The sequence below is a fragment of the Cetorhinus maximus genome, chromosome 18 (genome assembly GCF_964194155.1).
Source record: "Cetorhinus maximus chromosome 18, sCetMax3.hap1.1, whole genome shotgun sequence".
NCBI classification, from domain to species: Eukaryota; Metazoa; Chordata; class Chondrichthyes; order Lamniformes; family Cetorhinidae; genus Cetorhinus; species Cetorhinus maximus.
In genome coordinates this window covers 74982109-74999504 of record NC_135896.1, presented here as the reverse complement: position 1 = coordinate 74999504, position 17396 = coordinate 74982109, and the positions used below count along the sequence as shown (strand labels likewise).

The window sequence follows — 17396 nt, the reverse complement described above, 5'->3', positions numbered from 1 at the left end:
AATATGAAAACAAATTGTAAGAGCTTTTATAAGTCTATAAAAAGGAAGCAAGTAATTAAAGTAAAACGTTTGCCCCTTAGAAACAGAGATAGGAGAAATTATCATGAGAAATGAGGGATTGGCAGGGGCACTGAATAAATATATTGTGTCTTCTACTGTGAAGACAGACACAAGTTCCATACCAGAAATGGACGACAACCTAAGGGCTAAAAAGTGAGGAAATTAGGGAAATTAATTTTTTTATTCATTTATGGGATGCGGGTGTAGCTGGCTAGGCCAGCATTTATTGCCCATTCCTAATTGCCCTTGAGAAGATGGTAGTGAGCTACTGCCTTGAACCACTGTCGTCCATGTAGTGTAGGTACACCCATAGTGCTATTAGGGAGGGATTCCCAGAATTTTGATCCAGCAACAGTGAAGGAATGGCGATATACTTCCAAGTCAGGGTGGTGTGTGGCTTGGAGGGGAACTTCCATGTGGTAGTGCTCCCATGCATCTGCTACCCTTAGATAAAAGCAAAATACTGTGGATACTGGAAATCTAGAACAAAAACAAAAATAAAAATACCTGGAAAAACTCAGCAGGTCTGACAGCATCTGCGGAGAGGAATACAGTTGACGTTTCAAGTCCGTATGACCCTTCATCAGAATTAAGACATATAGAAATGAGATGAAATATAAGATGGTAAAAGGGGATGGGACAGGAGAGCTCGATAGGGGGCCAGTGATAGGTGGAGGCCAAGAAGAGACTGACAAAGATGTCATAGACAAAAGGACAAAGGGGTGTTGACGGTGGTAACATTATCTAAAGGATGTGCTAATGGGGACATTAATGGAAGCAAGCAGATGGCCCTATTGCGGGTGAGATGGGGAGGAAGGGATCGAAATGGGCTAAAAGGTAGAAATGAAACAATAGATCGAAATAAATTTAAGTAATAGGAGGGAAAAGAAAAAAGTATAGTGTAAAAAAATTATAAATTGTTGGAAAAGGGGGGATCGGAAAGGGGGTGGGGTGGAGGAGAGAGTTCATGATCTGAAATTGTTGAACTCAATATTAAGTCCGGAAGGGTGCAAAGTGCCTAACTGGAAGATGAGGTGCTGTTCCTCCAGTTTGCGTTGAGCTTCACTGCAGCATTGCAACAGGCCAAGGACAGACATGTGGGCATGAGAGCAGGGTGGTGTGTTGAAATGGCAAGCGACAGGGAGGTCCGGGTCATGCTTGCGGACAGACCGAAGCTGTTCTGCAAAGTGGTCACCCAGTCTGCGTTTGGTCTCTCCGATGTAGAGGAGACCACATTGGGAGTAGCGAATGCGGTAGACTAAATTGAGGGAAGTGCAAGTGAAGTGCTGCTTCACTTGAAAGGAGTGTTTGGGCCCTTGAATGGTGAGGAGGGGGGAAGTAAAGTGGCAGGTGTTGCACTTTCTGCGGTTGCATGGGAAGGTGCAGTGGGAGGGGGTTGAGGTGTAGGGGGTGATGGAGGAGTGGACCAGGGTGTCCCGGAGGGAACGATCTCTGCGGAAAGCCGTCAGGGGGGGCGAAGGGAAGATGTGTTTGGTAGTGGCATCATGCTGGAGTTAGCGGAAATGGCGGAGGATGATCCTTTGAACGCGAAGGCTGGTAGGGTGATAAGTGAGGACAAGGGGACCCTGTCATGGTTCTGGGAGGGAGAGGAAGGTGTGAGGGCGGATGCGCGGGAGATGGGCCAGACACGGTTGAGGGCTCTGTCAACCACCGTGGGTGGAAAACCTCGGTTAAGGAAGAAGGAAGACATATTAGAGGAACTGTTTTGGAAAGTGGTATCAGATGCGACGGAGGCGAAGGAACTGAGAGAATGGGATGGAGTCCTTACAGGAAGCGGGGTGTGAGGAGCTGTAGTCGAGGTAGCTGTGGGAGTCGGTGGGCTTGTAATGAATATTGGTGGACAGTCTATCACCAGAAATTGAGGCTGAGAGGTCAAGCAAGGGAAGAGAAGTGTCAGTGATTGACCACGTGAAAATGATGGAGGGGTGGAAACTGGAAGCAAAATTAATACATTTTCCCAGATCCAGACAAGAGCATGAAGCGGTACCGAAACAGTCATCGATGTACCGGAGAAAGAGTTGTGGGAGCGGGCCTGAGTAGGACTGGAACAAGGAATGGTCCACATACCCCATATACTGGGGCCCATGCGGGTACCCATAGCTACACCTTTTATTTGGAACTCACTTCCTATTGTTTGATCTCCGCCTTTTATCCCATTTCGATCCCTTCACCCCACTCCACCCGCACTAGGGCCATCTGCCACTAGCTTGCTTCCCTTAATGTCCCCATTAGCACATCCTTTAGATAATATCACCACCGTCAACACCCCTTTGTCCTTTTGTCTATGACATCTTTGTCAGTCTCTTCTTGGCCTCTACCTATCACTGGCCCCCTATCGAGCTCTTCTGTCCCACCCCCTTCTACCAGCTTATATTCCATCTCATTTCTATATGTCTTAGTTCTGATGAAGGGTCATACGGACTCGAAACGTCAACTGTATCCCTCTCCGCAGATGCTGTCACATCTGCTACCCTTGTCCTTCTAGATGGTAGTGGTCGTGGGTTTGGAAGGTGCTGTCTAAAGTGCTTTGGTGAGTTCTCTGCTGTTATTCACCAATCTACATTGGTGCATATCAGCAGAGATAAATTATTGGAGAAACTTAAGGGATTAAAATTCAACAAATCCTTGGAACCTGATGGCCTACACTCTAGGGTTCTAAAAGAGATAGCTGAAGAGATGATGAATGTGCTGGCTATGATTTTCCAAAATTCCTTAAATTCAGGAACGGTCCCACTAGATTGGAAGTTGGCAAATGTTACATCGCTCTTCAAGAAAGGAGGGAGAGAGAAAACAGTGAACTACAGGCCAATTACCCTAACATCAGTCGTTAGGAAAATGCTGGAATCTATTGTTAAGGAAGTCTTAACAATGCACTTCAGAAATGATTTTACTAAAGGGAAATACTATTTGAAAAATCTATTAGAATTTCTTGAGGATGTAACTTGTCGAGTCGATAAAGGGGAACTAGAGGATGTAGAATATCTGGATTTCCAAAAGGCATTTGATAAGGTGCCACACAAAAAGTTAATAGATAACATAAGGACTCATTGAGTTGGGGATAATATATTAGCATGGATAGAGGATTGGTTAGTGGATAGAAAACAGGGAGTGGACATAAACAGGGCTTTTTCAAGTTGGCAGGCAGTGAATAATGGACTGCCACAAGGATCAGTCCTGGGATCTCAGCTATTTACAATCTATATTAATGACTTAGATGAAGAGACAGAGAGTAATGTATCTAAGTTTGCTGATGATGCCAAACTGGATGAAAAAGTAAGCTGTGGGGAAGACACAAAGAGGCTGCAAAGAGATATAGACAAGTTGCGTGAGTAGGCAACAAGATGGCAGATGGAGTATATGTGGGGAAGTGTGAAGTTATTCACTTTTGTCAAAGGAATAAAGAAGCAGAATAAATGTGAGAAACTTCTAAGTGTTAAGAGACTTGGGTGTGCTTGTACAAGGAAAGCAGAAAGTTAGTGTGCAGGTGAAGCAAGCAATAAGGAAGGCAAATGTCATGATGCCCTTTATTGCAAGGGGATTGGAGTACAAGAATAAATAAGGCTTGCTACAGTTGTACAGGGTTTTGGTGAGACCGTGAGTACCGTGTGCAGTTTTGGTCTCCACATTTAAGAAAGGGTATACTTGCATTGGAGGCGGTACAGCAAAGGTTCACTAAATTGATACCTGGGCTGTCCTACAATGAGACCCCAAGTAAATTAGGCTAATATTGTCTGGAGTTCAAAAAATGAGAAGCGGTCTCATTGAAACACACAAAATTCTGAAGGGGCTTGAGAGGGTGGACGCTGAGATATTGGGCGGAATTTTCCGTGCCTGTTGACGTTTGGTGAGTGGACAATATGGAGGGAAGGCCAAAAATTGGCATGAAACCAGCATGCAATCGTCTGCTCCGTCCGTCAATGGCGAGCCGTGTTTCTCACCGGGAACTTCATTTTAATACATCTGCATATCATTATAAGCCCTGCTTGCCAGAATCATCCCTCCGTGCTGGATCACCCGGGCACAATGGCGTGATTGCACTCACGAGGTTCGCCTGTTGGACTTCAAGGTTGAGGCACCGTGCATTCAGGCAAGGGCACAGGCAAATCACTTTTTCCCAGCTGGCTGACAGTGCGGTGCTGGGGCAAGGGTTGCATTGCCATTGACATGCTTGGAGTCGGGCCTCTAGCTTATCTGCCCATTCAAGCAATGCAGAGGCCTGAAAATACCACCAAATGCTCCAGAGCTTTTCTCCCCTCAGGCACAGACTGCAAACTAATGAGCATTTTAGTGGACTGCAGAACAATTGGGCTGGGCACATTGTACAATCACCTTATGAAAGCTGGCCATGGAGCAGTCACTGGTGGAGGCGTTCACAGCCCCTTGCAATGTCATCATTCAAGTTTGGACCAGTCTCCCCATGCTTCAAGCTAACAGCGCAGCCTCGCATTGCGGGTTAGGAGAATGCCTGCACCTGAGTTGAGAGCACAGCATGCAGTCCAGAGGGCAAAGCTGCCGCCAGTCAGTCAGGTGGTGGTTGGGGTTTTGGGCAGCCATGCAGTGCACTAAACTCTGGCCATCCAAGCGGTGCTTAACCAAGAGAAGTTCTTAGTAACAGCAAAATGCTGCGGATGCTGGAAATCTAAAATAAAAACAGAAAATGCTGGAAAAACTTAGGTTCTCCGTGCACCCAAGCTAACCCACACGTCTCTCTCATCCTGCAGGAGTACAAAATTAGGAGCATGGAATAAAAACAGAAAATACTAGAAAAACTCAGCAGATCTGGCAGCTTCTGTGGAGAGAGAAACAGAGTTAACATTTTGAGTCCATAAGACTCTTCTGCAGGAGCATGGAGCCTGGTGACCTGTGCTTCATGGCTTATAGAGAGCGGAGGCAAAGAAGAGAGTGACAGAGGTGCCTGGCTGGGCAGAGGGAACAGCACCTTAAGGAAGAAGGGGAGGCTGCAGCTCTCACACATGCTACTGAAGAGCCACAGTGAGCCTTCGCTGGTTGGCACCTAGCTAGACCCAGGGTCCCATAGATGGCGCTTGTCCCAGGAGCTGGTCGGTCACATCTGCCACCTGCTGCAGGATTTGGCACTACAGGGACATGGAGGGCATCCACTGCCGGTGGCGGTAAAAGTGACTGCGGTGCTCAATTTTTATGCCATTGGCTCCTTTCAGGGTTCCACAGGTGGCCTCTGTGGGATACTGCAAGCCTCCATGTACAAATGCATCCATGAGGTCACAGATGCCATCTTCATGAAGGCGCAGAACTTTGTGCATTTCGCCTGAGATCAGGAAAGTCAGGAAACAAGAACGCTGAGATTTTCCCAGATCTCAGGCTTTCCACAGGTGCAGGGTGCCATCAACTACACTCACATGGTGCTCAGATCTTCGTGGCAACAAGCAGCCAACTACGTCAACTGCAAGGGCTTTCACTTACTGAATGTTCAGCTGGTGTGCAACCACTATAAACGCATTATGCAAGTCTGTGCCCAGTTCCCATGGAATGTCCATGACTCCGACATTCTCAGTAGGTCTCAGATCCCTGATGTCTTCCAGGGTCTAGGGAGGCTTCAGGGTTGGTTCCTCAGGGACGAGGGTTACCCACAGAGGACATGGCTGATGACACTTGTGCGGCGATCTCAGAGTGCAGCTGAGAGAAGGTACGAGGCTCATGCTGCAATTCACACCTTGGTCGAGCAAACCATCGGAATGTTGAAAATGAGGTTCCAGTGCCTGGACCAGTCTAGTGGGACCCTGCAATACAGTCTACAGAGTGTGTCACATCTCGTCGTCGCCTGCTGCGCCCTTCATAACCTGGCGCCGCAACAGGGAGAGGAGCTGTCTGAGGAGGAGATAGAGGAGCTGCACGTCTCCTCTGATGTGGGTGAGGAGGTCCTCGAAGGCGAGAATGACGGCAATGAGACCATCGCATGGCCAGATGAGGCAGGTGCATTCGGGAGGCCCTCATAGCTGCTAGATTCGTGGAGGATGATGACGGCATGCAATGAGGAGACACCACAGATCCTCACATAGCATTTGACTCCTATATGGCTGATGACATAGCCTCTGTGATAAAGCTCCGGTCATGGAGACACAGCGGATGCCCATAGTCCCTACACTCGAGGAGGATGACGACGACATGCAGATTACATAGGTCCTCACATAGCTTATGTGAATGTCTGACTTCTATCTGGCTGATGGCAGCATGCTTGTGCTCTGTGAACAGGGTCATATCATGGAGATGCAGTGGGGAAACTTCAACTTCAACTATGGCATCCTTTGTGAGCTGAACCCTTCAGGTCCACACTGTCACCAGACATAGATGCTGATGAGATGGGCCGCACCTCAAAGGTGCTGGGAGCACACAGGGAGAGAATAACGGAACTCTGTGCTGGCAGGAAGGTTACACAAAGCACAGGGAAGAGGCCCAAGACAGAGACACCTGCCTTTAGCTCGTGCAGGGACCAAGGTTTCACATCCGAGTGACAAGAACACTGCTCATCAGAACAAGGAGCCATAGGCAAGGAGACATTCTTGGGAGTTTATTAACAAAGAGAACATTATGTACAAATGATTATCACCCATGCCCACATGGTGAAACAACATTTTCTTAACCTTCCTAACCCTGTCTTGGTATTCCTCGACATCCACAGCAGAGGTGGAGACAGCCTGCTGATTGCTATAGCCTGTGATGACATTGATGGGTGTCCTCTGGAGGGCCAAGACCTGGAGGGCTTTTGGGGTCCTGCTCTGTGGCACTGGCACCCTCCTCTGCCACCAGAACTGATGCTGCTGGGGTCATAAGAAGAGGGGATTCTGGAGGTCCAGACACTCCCGGAGTCACCTGGGTGGATGGCCCCGGGGTGTTGAGCTGCTTATCCTTTTTTTTATTCATTCACGGGATGTGGGCCCGCTGGCTGGGCCAGCATTTATTGCCCATCCCTAGTTGCCCTTGAGAAGGTGGTGGTGAGCTGCCTTCTTGAACCGTTGCAGTCCACCCACAGTGCTGTTAGGGAGTTCCAGGATTTTGACCCAGCGACAGTGAAGGAATGGAGATATATTTCCAAATCAGGATGGTGAGTGACCTGGAGGGGAACTTCCATGTGGTGGTGTTCCCATCTATCAACTGCCCTAGTCCTTCTAGATGGTAGTGGTCGTGGGTTTGGAAGGTGCTGTCTAAGGAGCCTTGGTGAATTCCTGCAGTGCATCTTGTAGATGGTACACATTGCTGCGTCGGTGATGGAGGGAGTGAATGTTTGTGGATGTGGTGTCAATCAAGCGGACTGCTTTGTCCTGGATGGTGTCCAGCTTCTTGAGTGTTGTGGGAGCGGCACTCATCCAGGCAAGTGGGAGTATTCCATCACATTCCTGACCTGTGCCTTGTAGATGATGGACAGGCTTTGGGGAGTCAGGAGGTGAGTTACTCGTCACACGATTCCAAGCCTCTGACCTGCTCTTGTAGCCACAGTATTTATATGGATAGTCCAGTTCAGTTTCTGGTCAATGGTAAACCCCCAGGATGTTGATAGTTAGGGATTCAGTGGTGGTAATGTCATTGAACATCAAGGGACGATGGTTGAATTCTCCCTTGTTGGAGATGATCATTGCCTGACACTTGTTTGTCACGAATGTTACTTGCCACTTGTCAGCCCGAGCCTGGATATTATCCAGGTCTTTCTGCATTTGGACATGGACTTCTTCAACATCTGAGGAGTCACGAATGGTGCTGAACATTGTGCAATCATCAGCGAACATCCCCACTTCTGACCTTATGATGGGAGGAAGGTCATTGATGAAGCAGCTGAAGATGGCTGATCCTCCTCCCTATGGGTGCCCAAGGGCCCCTGATGGACTCCTTGAGAAGGGGAACCTGGAATGATATCGAGCTGCCCCGCACCCCTCTCGTGTTGACACTGTTGGAGACCAACTATGGTGTCAGCAATGGAGTTCAGCTCGAGCAGCAGTGCAGGACCGATGTCCTGGACCATGGTCTCCATGGCAGCACCAGCCTACCAGTGTTGACCTCGGTGTGTTGGCATGCCGGCACTATCACCTCAGACTGAAGGTGGATGGACTCCTCCATTGTGCCTTGCAATTTGAGGTGCGCAGTGTACATCCCTTGCTGATGTTCCCGAGCTTGCCTTTGCAGCTCCAGCAATTGAGGTATGACCGAGTCCAGGGGTTCATCATCTGACTCGGACTCAGCAGATTTCTGGTCTCCAGCAGTCCTCCGAGTGCCGGAAACCTGGGAAGTCTGCTGCCTGCTGTGGATCAGACAGTGCTCACCAGATTGTGACCCTGAGGCTACTCTAAATATTGGTCCCACCGAGATGTATCTCTCAGCACTGGTGGAAGACATGGGTGGGCATTGTGACGGGTCTTCAATAAGGGTATCAGCAGATTCTTCTTCTGAGCTGTCTACGGGGCTCGAATCGAGGACTAGGGTCGTGGACACCCTTGGCTGTTTCCCAGGTATGCCTGTATATCAGTGGCCTATGAAACAGGGCATCATTCACAGCATGGCTGTCTGATAGATGTTGCACTGCTGGATCCTCACTTGGTAGAGCGCTGCCAACTTCACCATCAGCACAGGAACGGTCCAGATCTTCGCCGGCCAGCTGGATGACTCTCTTTCCAAAGTCCGTGAGGGCCTTGATTTCAGGCATTCCTCCACCAGCCTGCGACCTTTTGTTGTATGCCAGCTTGTCCTGCATGAATACTGATGGAAAGAGTGTAAGCAGGATGCCTGCCAGGCCAGATGATAAGTATGCCTGACATGTGTGGGTGGTGCCATGGACGTGATGAGGAAAATGAAGGTGTGTGAGAGAGAGTGAATGGTGATATCCTTTGAACTGACAATGAGTGAGATCTCTGTGGATGTGTGATAGGTTTGAGTGTGTGTAAGTTGAGAGCGATGAGAAGTGATTTACCCTAGCAGAACAGAGATCATCATTAATCTTCTTGAGGCACTGGGTGGCTGTCCTCTTTTGCAGGGTGTTGGCGCTGATCACCGCTGTCACCGCCTCCCATGCTGGATTTGTCACCTTACTTGCTGGCCTTCGCCCAGAGCAGGGGTAGAGGACATCACAGCGGGCCTTCACCATATCCAGTAAGTGCTTGAGGGAGGCAGCAGTAAATCTGGGGACAGCATGTTTCCTCCCTTTGGCAGCCTTGACTTTGCAGCAGCTTCCAATCCCTTGAAAAGTGCGAGCTCTTTGCAGGGGCGGCCTTTAAACGTGGCACCTGGTTTAGTGAAGGCCTGATGTGGTGGCGGAGCAGGTGAATGGGTGGCCGCCTCACCAGTGACCAGGTGTGTTTCCAGGGAGTGTATGATTAATGAGGCAAGATCAGGGATGATATGATGTGAAAGTCACCATTGCGGCCGGCAGGTAAAACTTCCTTTCTTCTGCCTACTGCAGCGTTTAGTGCAAGTCTGGGATGATTCCACCCATTGTTTCCATTGGTCGGGGAATATAAAACACAGAGAATATAAAAAACAGTCTCAGAATAAGGGGTCAATCATTTAGGGCTGAGGCGAGAAGAAATTTCTTCACTCAAAGGGTTGTGAATCTTTGGAATTCTCCACCCGAGAAGGTTGTGGATCATTGAATGCACTTTAGACTGAGATAGACAGATTTGTGTTCTCTTGGAGAATTTGGTTTCTACATTTAAGGAAGGATGTACTTATGTTGGAGGCAGTACAGCGAAGGTTCACAAAATTTTTTCCTCGGATGAGGGAGTTGTACTATGATGAGGGGCTGTAAATTGTGCGTACGTTCTCTGTAACAGACTACAGCGGCTGCTCCTCATCAGATAAGGACGGACAAAAGAAGCTGCAAAACACGAGGGAGCTGGAGAAGTCAACTCCCAGCTCCAAAACATTGGAAATAGTGAAGGGCCCAGAGCACCCAACCCCAAAGCACCAAGTGCAATGAAATGTCTGGCACCCCAGCTCCAGGAAAGTGGACCCCAATTCCAGGAAGCTGAGACTAATGAAGTGCCCAGTGCACCCCAGGTCCAGGAAGCCAGAAGTAACAACGTCCTCGAGAAGGAACAGAACAGGAATATTGCACCAATGGAGAACAGCCCAAATCTCACAGCTTGCATGACGCTTCCCCCACAGATGTTACCTGACCACACATCAGCTCAGACATACATAATTTGGTGTGACCAGTAAGGAAAAGAATTGGCAGCTCTCTCATAACCTAAGTGAGCATGAGTAGATGGTGGTGAGGCTGCGGGGGAGTATGCAGGACACACCAAGCTTGGTTCAGTTGGATGAAGATGCTGAACCTTGGGGACCATCGATGCAGGGGATACTTCTAGAGCAGCAAGGTATGGCGATGTATAGGCAGGCTCTCCAGCCACGTTGTGCTTGTTTGCAGAGAGATTGGAGGAGTCCATGATGTCACAGGCCTTTGCAATGAGGAAAGAGATGGTGGCGTAGTGGTATTGTCACTGGACTAGTAATCCAGAGGCACAGGCGAATGCTCTTGGGACATGGATTCAAATTCAATTAATAAAATTTGGAATTGAAAGTTAACCTCAGAAATGATGATCATGAAACTATTGTCAATTGTCATAAAAATCCATCTGGTTCACTAATGTCCTTTAGGGAAGGAAATATGCTGTCCTTAACTGGCCTACGTGTGACTCCAGACCCACAGCAATGTGGTTGACTCTTAACTGCCCTCTGAAATGGCCTAACAAGCCACACAGTTCAAGGTCAATTAGGGATGGGCAACAAATGCTGGCCTTGCCAGCGATGCCCATACCCATGAAAGAGTAAAAATCTTTGTCCATGGAACAAGTGGCCACGCTGCAATCAAATGAGTACATGCAGGCCTTCATCAATGGCTTACACACTGTGCCACCTTAAACAAGATTGATGAAGCTTCAGTCTACCACTGATCTGTGGTAAAGTGCTCTCCAGATAATTGCTAGGAGGAAGTGCAGGTGTGTCATGATAGGGATGATAGTGAATGGGGACATGAAAGTGGGGACTCTGCTAAAGCATATCCAATTCTGACAGATTGCCTGTCCCCTCAGTCAGTACTCCCAGGTGCTGCCTTGTGTCCAGATGGCTGAGCCTAGCCCACACAGGTGGGGGTACAGCAGTCTCTGGTGGAGCCCTCACCAACTTCAAAACCGAGAGGACATGGCGTCTCAGCAGTCAAAGTAGTGATGTGAACAACCCGCCTCTACCTCTGCTGAAGCCACAGGCGTTGCACCCTGAAAATGAAGAGTAAAGATTTGTAGTTGCACATGGGTGTGTTACGCAATGTTTGATTGGTAACGTGCTGCTAATGACTCATGTAAATATTATTTGTTTGCCTCATTTTGCCACCTTGCCCATTTTTGCATGCTGCTGGCAATGGTTTTTCTCACTTGTGGTGGATGGTAACTTGAGCAATATGGTGACTGGAAAAGGGATGCTTAGTTGATTGCAGAACTGCTTTGTATTTGGGGAAACCAGTGGGGTTGTGGGGAGGTAGTGGGTTTAGCATGTGGCTGCCAGATGGGTGCATTAGTGGAACCTAACTGAATCTTGCCATTATAAGGATATCCCAGGCATACTGGGCAGCAATGTGCGCTGCCTCTGGTGCACTGGCCACATGGCATTCCTCTGCCTCCCGTAGGCCTGCAGCCACTAATTTTTGCTATTTTATATTTTTTCATTTTATTTCTGCTTTGCTCTTGATTTTGAGAACCTGTATTGAATATTTAAAAGTTAGTTTTAAATCAAGCTCTACAAAGTAAGTGTAATTATGCTTTAATTCAAATAATTAATCAATAGTAATCAATGATATTATTAACTGTGGCCTTGTTTTCCCCAATACTTTGTTTTTCATGCTGACCATATTCACAGCTGGTAGTTCGTCTATATCATTGTTTTCCCTTTTCAGGCTAGATTTACTAATAGAAGTTGTCCAAGCAGTGTCTTACTGCATTTGATGACCCTTGAACTATAAGCCAGGACAATGGGTAGCCTTGCATATGAGGTGATCAACTATGGTGTGGAATCAGGAGATGGAATTTGATTGATGAATAATATGTAATCTGATTGACAGCAAATAGGAGACACCAAAAAATGCATAAATGTGAATATTGCGAAGTCTGCAAACCTTGCAATGCCTGTGAGGAGAATTTGATAACGACTAATGTTTACCAGACTCTTGTTTTGAGAAGGCCTTAAAAGGCTGGAATGGAGTCAGAAATTGGACTTAAAGAGGCACAGCATCCAACGTTTGGGCTGCTACCAGAATGGATTAGTCAACCACTCAAGACTACAAGGGGTAGACAGCTGTCGATTGAGTGACTGGCCAGAGTGTCCATCCGAAGGGAAATCTTTACCATTTTGGGGAGCTGTCGTGAACAGACCAATTTGGGGTTACCAGTTGTAATATAGTATGTTCCTGTATGTATTTGTAATATAGTATGTAAGTTGTCCTTCTAAAAAGTGTTTTTTTCTTCTTTTCTTTCTAATAAAGTTATCTTTCTTTTCTTCTCTTTTAACCATTAGCAGTTGTTTAATAGTTGTCTAATAAAGATTGTTGTTCTCACGTATTGCTTGGTATTGAGTCACTCATTCCTGCTTGCCCAGAATGCAGCTCCAAATCTAAGTGAGACTCTGCAAGGGACTCTCATGCCCTTATTCTCCTCTGATATGGCACGCATTGTAGCACTCCTGGGCTTCATTGGTTGGGTTCCTCATGGGTGCCATAAGCCAAACTTTTATCTCCTTTCAACCAATCAGTTAAGGCTGCTTTGAGGTGTGAAGTCATTAGGGAGAATAGACCAGTGGAGGACGTAAGCATCCGGCAGTTCCAAGGGAATATTGCACACACCTGCATGATCATCTTTTTGTGGTTGCATACCTGTTGTATGTTGATGGTTCATGAGCACTTCTAGATGATATGGCAGTTTCTTGATTGCCACATATGTGCCAGTCAACAATGCCCTGCACTCATGGGAAGACAGCCAAAGATGCACACCCAAGTCTGCACTCATTCTGATTGGCATTAGATGTGGCATAGTGCACATATTTACCTGCGCTGGAAACCATAGCATCAGTCACCTGCATAAAGCATTTGTGGGTGGTCAACTGCGAGATCCTGCAAATGTTACTGACTGATCTCTGGAGGGTGAAGCGTGACCTCCAGGTACAGTTGGCAGCAGGTCTTCTTCCAGCAGGCTGTAACCCTTCTCTGCCTCTGTTCTTGGGTGTACAGCTGGTTGGGAGACTTCACACAGACCCCCACCGAGCACTGGAAAGAGTCGGAGGCATAGAAGATGAGGGCCACTGGCATGGGGTGTCCACTCAGTTGGAGCTGATCTCAGGCCCAATCATCTGGCAAACGGAGGATTGCCCTCCTTTGAGAGGTGGAGCCTCCTTTGGCATTGCACCTCAGACATATTGAGGTAGCTGCATTGCCGCCTATAAACCCTGGCAGCAGGATCGTGGCATCTTCTGAGGCCTCTTCCGCCTTGGACTACCTGCTGGCCCTGCGCCCCTTATGCCTGTGCCTCTCCTCCCACAGGTCTCTTCCCGGAAACTGCACTGGGACGCCAGGCCTCCTCTCTCTTCAGCCCCTCTCTTCCTCAGAGGAGATGCCTTCAGCACAGACCACAATCCCCGTTACCAAGGTAAGAGAAGGTTGTCTGATATCTGGAAGGGGCCACACTGTCTGAATCCTCCTGGGCCAGCGGACAGTAATGAGTGCTGAAATGAAGCCTGGAAATGCTACGAATGAAGCCCCGAACACAGATGAAGCTGTCAAGCACCAATAAGCAATCAGCTACAAACTCTCTCTAAAACGGCTCACTATTCACACTGGCAATGCTACTGACCCTTTTTATCCTGCCCTTGGATGTGGTTTGTGAAAATGTCAGCTGGCCACCTGACTGTTTTGCCCTCGCAATGAGCAGAAAATTGCACGGCCAAGGTAACATCATCAGTCAATAGGACTGTTAAGGCCCTTAAGTGGCCACTTAATTAATGGCGGGTACCGTTCTCACACATGCGCGTGCCTGCCGAACGAAATATCGCGCGAGTGCACAGTGATGTCCGGACGCTCACCCGGCGTCATCACGCACTATTTTACTCCCATTTGGGTTCACCTATGGGACAATAAATTCTGCCCTAAGTATTCCGACATGTCCAGGAAGCTGATCTTTTGCCTGAACACCCTACATCTGCGAATACCATCTATTGAAAACTGCAGCTCTCTGCTTATCCCCTGTCTACTGAGGATTGGGAGGCCTGAAAGGACCAGGCTGTTGCTGGCATTATTGCTGGTGCTCTTCCTGCTGCTGGTGCACTTGGTCCTCTTCTTAGGTGCAAGCCAAGATAGCATAAGGAGTACTCATGATGGTCTGTTATATCACAAATGCATAGTGATTAGCTGTACAAGCCATCCAAATAGTGAAAGTAACCTCCAAACTAGTAAACATCTGTAAATTAATGCAAGTATCTTGCAAGGAAGTGAAAGTAAACTCTTAAAATAAGAGCTGGGCCCAAAGCATTTCACACAATTATGCAAGGAAGCATAAGTAGTTTCAATACTTATGGGAATTTCTACTGCCATTTCTTCAGCCCCATCAACTGCCGCTGTGCTCTTGCCATGTTTTCGCCGGCGAGTTCGAGGAAGCTAAGGAAACCAGAACACTCAGTTAAATCCCAAAACCCCATTAAAATGGCCCTTAATAAGCTATTAAATATTTAAATTGTCAACCCATCTCACCTACGAAGGTTTCTCATGCACAGCCTAACACATTGCACTTAAATGTGAAAAGCGATGGGTTGGAGGCAGCTTCCCAATGTGTTAGCCATTCAGCAATTCTGAAATGTTGTCAATTTCAGAAGGACATCATGGCGATCCATTTAAAGGCACCCCTGACTCAGTAATGTAGCAACTTCACCAGAAAGCATTCTTGGTCGTTTAAGAATTTTGGACTGAAGAATTTGAATTTCAGCAAACTATTGCAGTCGGTAAAAGTTTGTTTATAAATGTGTATAACTACTCTGCTAGTTTGGAAGCGTTCAGGGCCTTTGCCAGAGAATAAATAACATTGGGGTGCAGCTGACCCATTCCCTAGATGAATTGCAAGTCTGTAGGCAGATATTCAACCTCAGCCATTTGTCTCTCCACAGATAGCCAAGAGAATGGAGCCAGGAGCTGGGGAGGGCAAAAGATCAAAGACCAAGGTTTGACAACAATTCCTGTGAGTCCTCCTCCAGGCTGTGGGTGACAGGCATGAGGTCCTCATGCCTGCTGATGGCCAGACAAAAAGCAGCTGGATGGAGGTCACAGCAGAGGTTAGTGGCCTTGAAGGCACCCAGTGGACCTGGCTGCAATGCCACAAAAGGCTCAATGACCTTTAGAGATCTGCAAGGTGATTGTGTCACCATTATAAAGGTGGACATATATTGAAGGGTGATGTGAAGGGTCAATTATGGGATTGTCTTTTATGTTGCCCAAGTGTGTAAAGTGGCATGATGCAAACATGGTACTCTTCATGGCAAAAGGGGTTATTTGGGGGGGGGGGGGGGGGGCAGCAGGGGTTAATGCCACACCTGTTTGTTTGCAAAGGGCATTGAGAAAAAGGTGAGATGACAAAACACATAATGATACAACAGCATTATCATTACAAATTGCCTCCTCAATTGCAGGAGAAGATGACGCGCAATGCCAGAGTGTGGAACAGGACTGGAGGTGGCGTACCGAGCTTGGCAATGCTGACATCCATCGAGTAGGAGGTCCTGCAGTTGCTGAAAACTGGGCCATAGGTTGAACTGAGATAGGAGGAAGGCCCCGAAGTGGTGATATTCCAAGGGCGCATTTTTATAATTCCAACAAGCAGTTCTGAAGGGGCTGGGGAGGGGACCGTGCATGAAACTTGGAAAGCTGACAGGAAGGTAGCATTGATGGTTTGCGACTTTGAAGGCATTGAGGAAGAAAGTGTGCCTCTATGTTGAATGGTGCAAGGTTCAAACGCATTCACATCTCCCAATGGTTTCAGTGTTTGCAGTGAGGAAGCACGTCTCAGCTCACTCATCTCAAAAGTTGAAGGTGCCCTTAACACTCATTTTTGATCCCCATAGGTGCAACATCAGACCAGGCTGTCTTCATTAATTCCTCCTCAGGCAGGGGTTCTCCTCTCTGGAGGGCCAGGTTGTACAATGCACAGCAAACGACTACCAAATGAGACACACTGGTTGGTGCCGACTGGAGAGCGCCACCTGATCTATGCAGGCATTCTGCTCACTGATGGCCCTGGTCGTGGCATGGCTATCATTGCACCTACGCTCAGTGGACTTTTTACTGGAGTCATCATCAGTTTTTAAGGGGTAGCCTTTGTCTTCAAGCAAGCAGCCAGCCACCCAAAGCTTCTGGGTTAGTAAACATCCCGGTACCTGAATGTCTGAGGATGCATGCATTGCGGCTGCTTCCTGGGTAACATGCACGCACCTGCATAACTCTTTGATTGTACATTTATTGAGCGTTATCCTTTTCAGTTTATGAATGCCCCAAGCTGTTTTTCTGGTACGTTTATGGCTACATGGGTGCAATCAATTATCCCTTGTACCCATGTGAAACTAACCATGGCTGCAAAGCCTCTGGCTCATGCCACTTGTCAGATGTAAAGCAAATATACTGATGTACTGATAAACATGGCATCAGTAAAGACCTTAATACAATGATGTGCTGTAGGTTGGGTGACTTCACTGAGTTGATCCCACTGAGGTCTCCACGTGCAGCCTGGAATGAGCTAGAGGTGAAAAAATTCAATGCCACTGTTACTTTTAAGGCCAGACATCGGGTGGTGACCCACACAATTCGAGGCTATCTCAGCCGAAAGCATGTTGCAGAGAGATATGACAAATTCTCTTGAAAGGTGACGTCTTTGGAGGCACCTTCAGATGACAGAGCGAAGGTAAGACATTCTGACCCTGTACACTTAATTAGCAGGGTGAGGCCTCCACCTACCTCTGCCTGCCTGCTGCTAGAGCCTCCCTTCCAAAGCCCTCACTCTGCAGCAGGTTGCCCACCTTTCTGTACCCCATGGTGCACTTGACCCTGGCCAGCTGGCCTCCTCTTTCTCCTCCTCACTGGTGGAAGTGCCTCCAGCAGAATGTACAATTCCCATAGGGGACAGCATTTCACAGCACAAATGGCACAATGCTCAACGATGACTTCTTTTTTGGACCCTTGCCTGAGGAATTGCCCTGAATTAGATGAAACTTATATGAAAAACACAATTTTCAAAAAGTCTCAACAGACTCTTCTACTAAAGTCAGGCATTGTC

At 47.7% G+C, this 17396-nt stretch overlaps 1 protein-coding gene across 23 annotated transcripts in view; it reads right to left on the bottom strand.

Moving 5' to 3' along the window:
* LOC144693263 (coiled-coil domain-containing protein 9-like) overlaps window positions 1-17396 on the bottom strand; it is a 273976-nt gene that overhangs the window by 17146 nt on the left and 239434 nt on the right. The window lies entirely within an intron of this gene.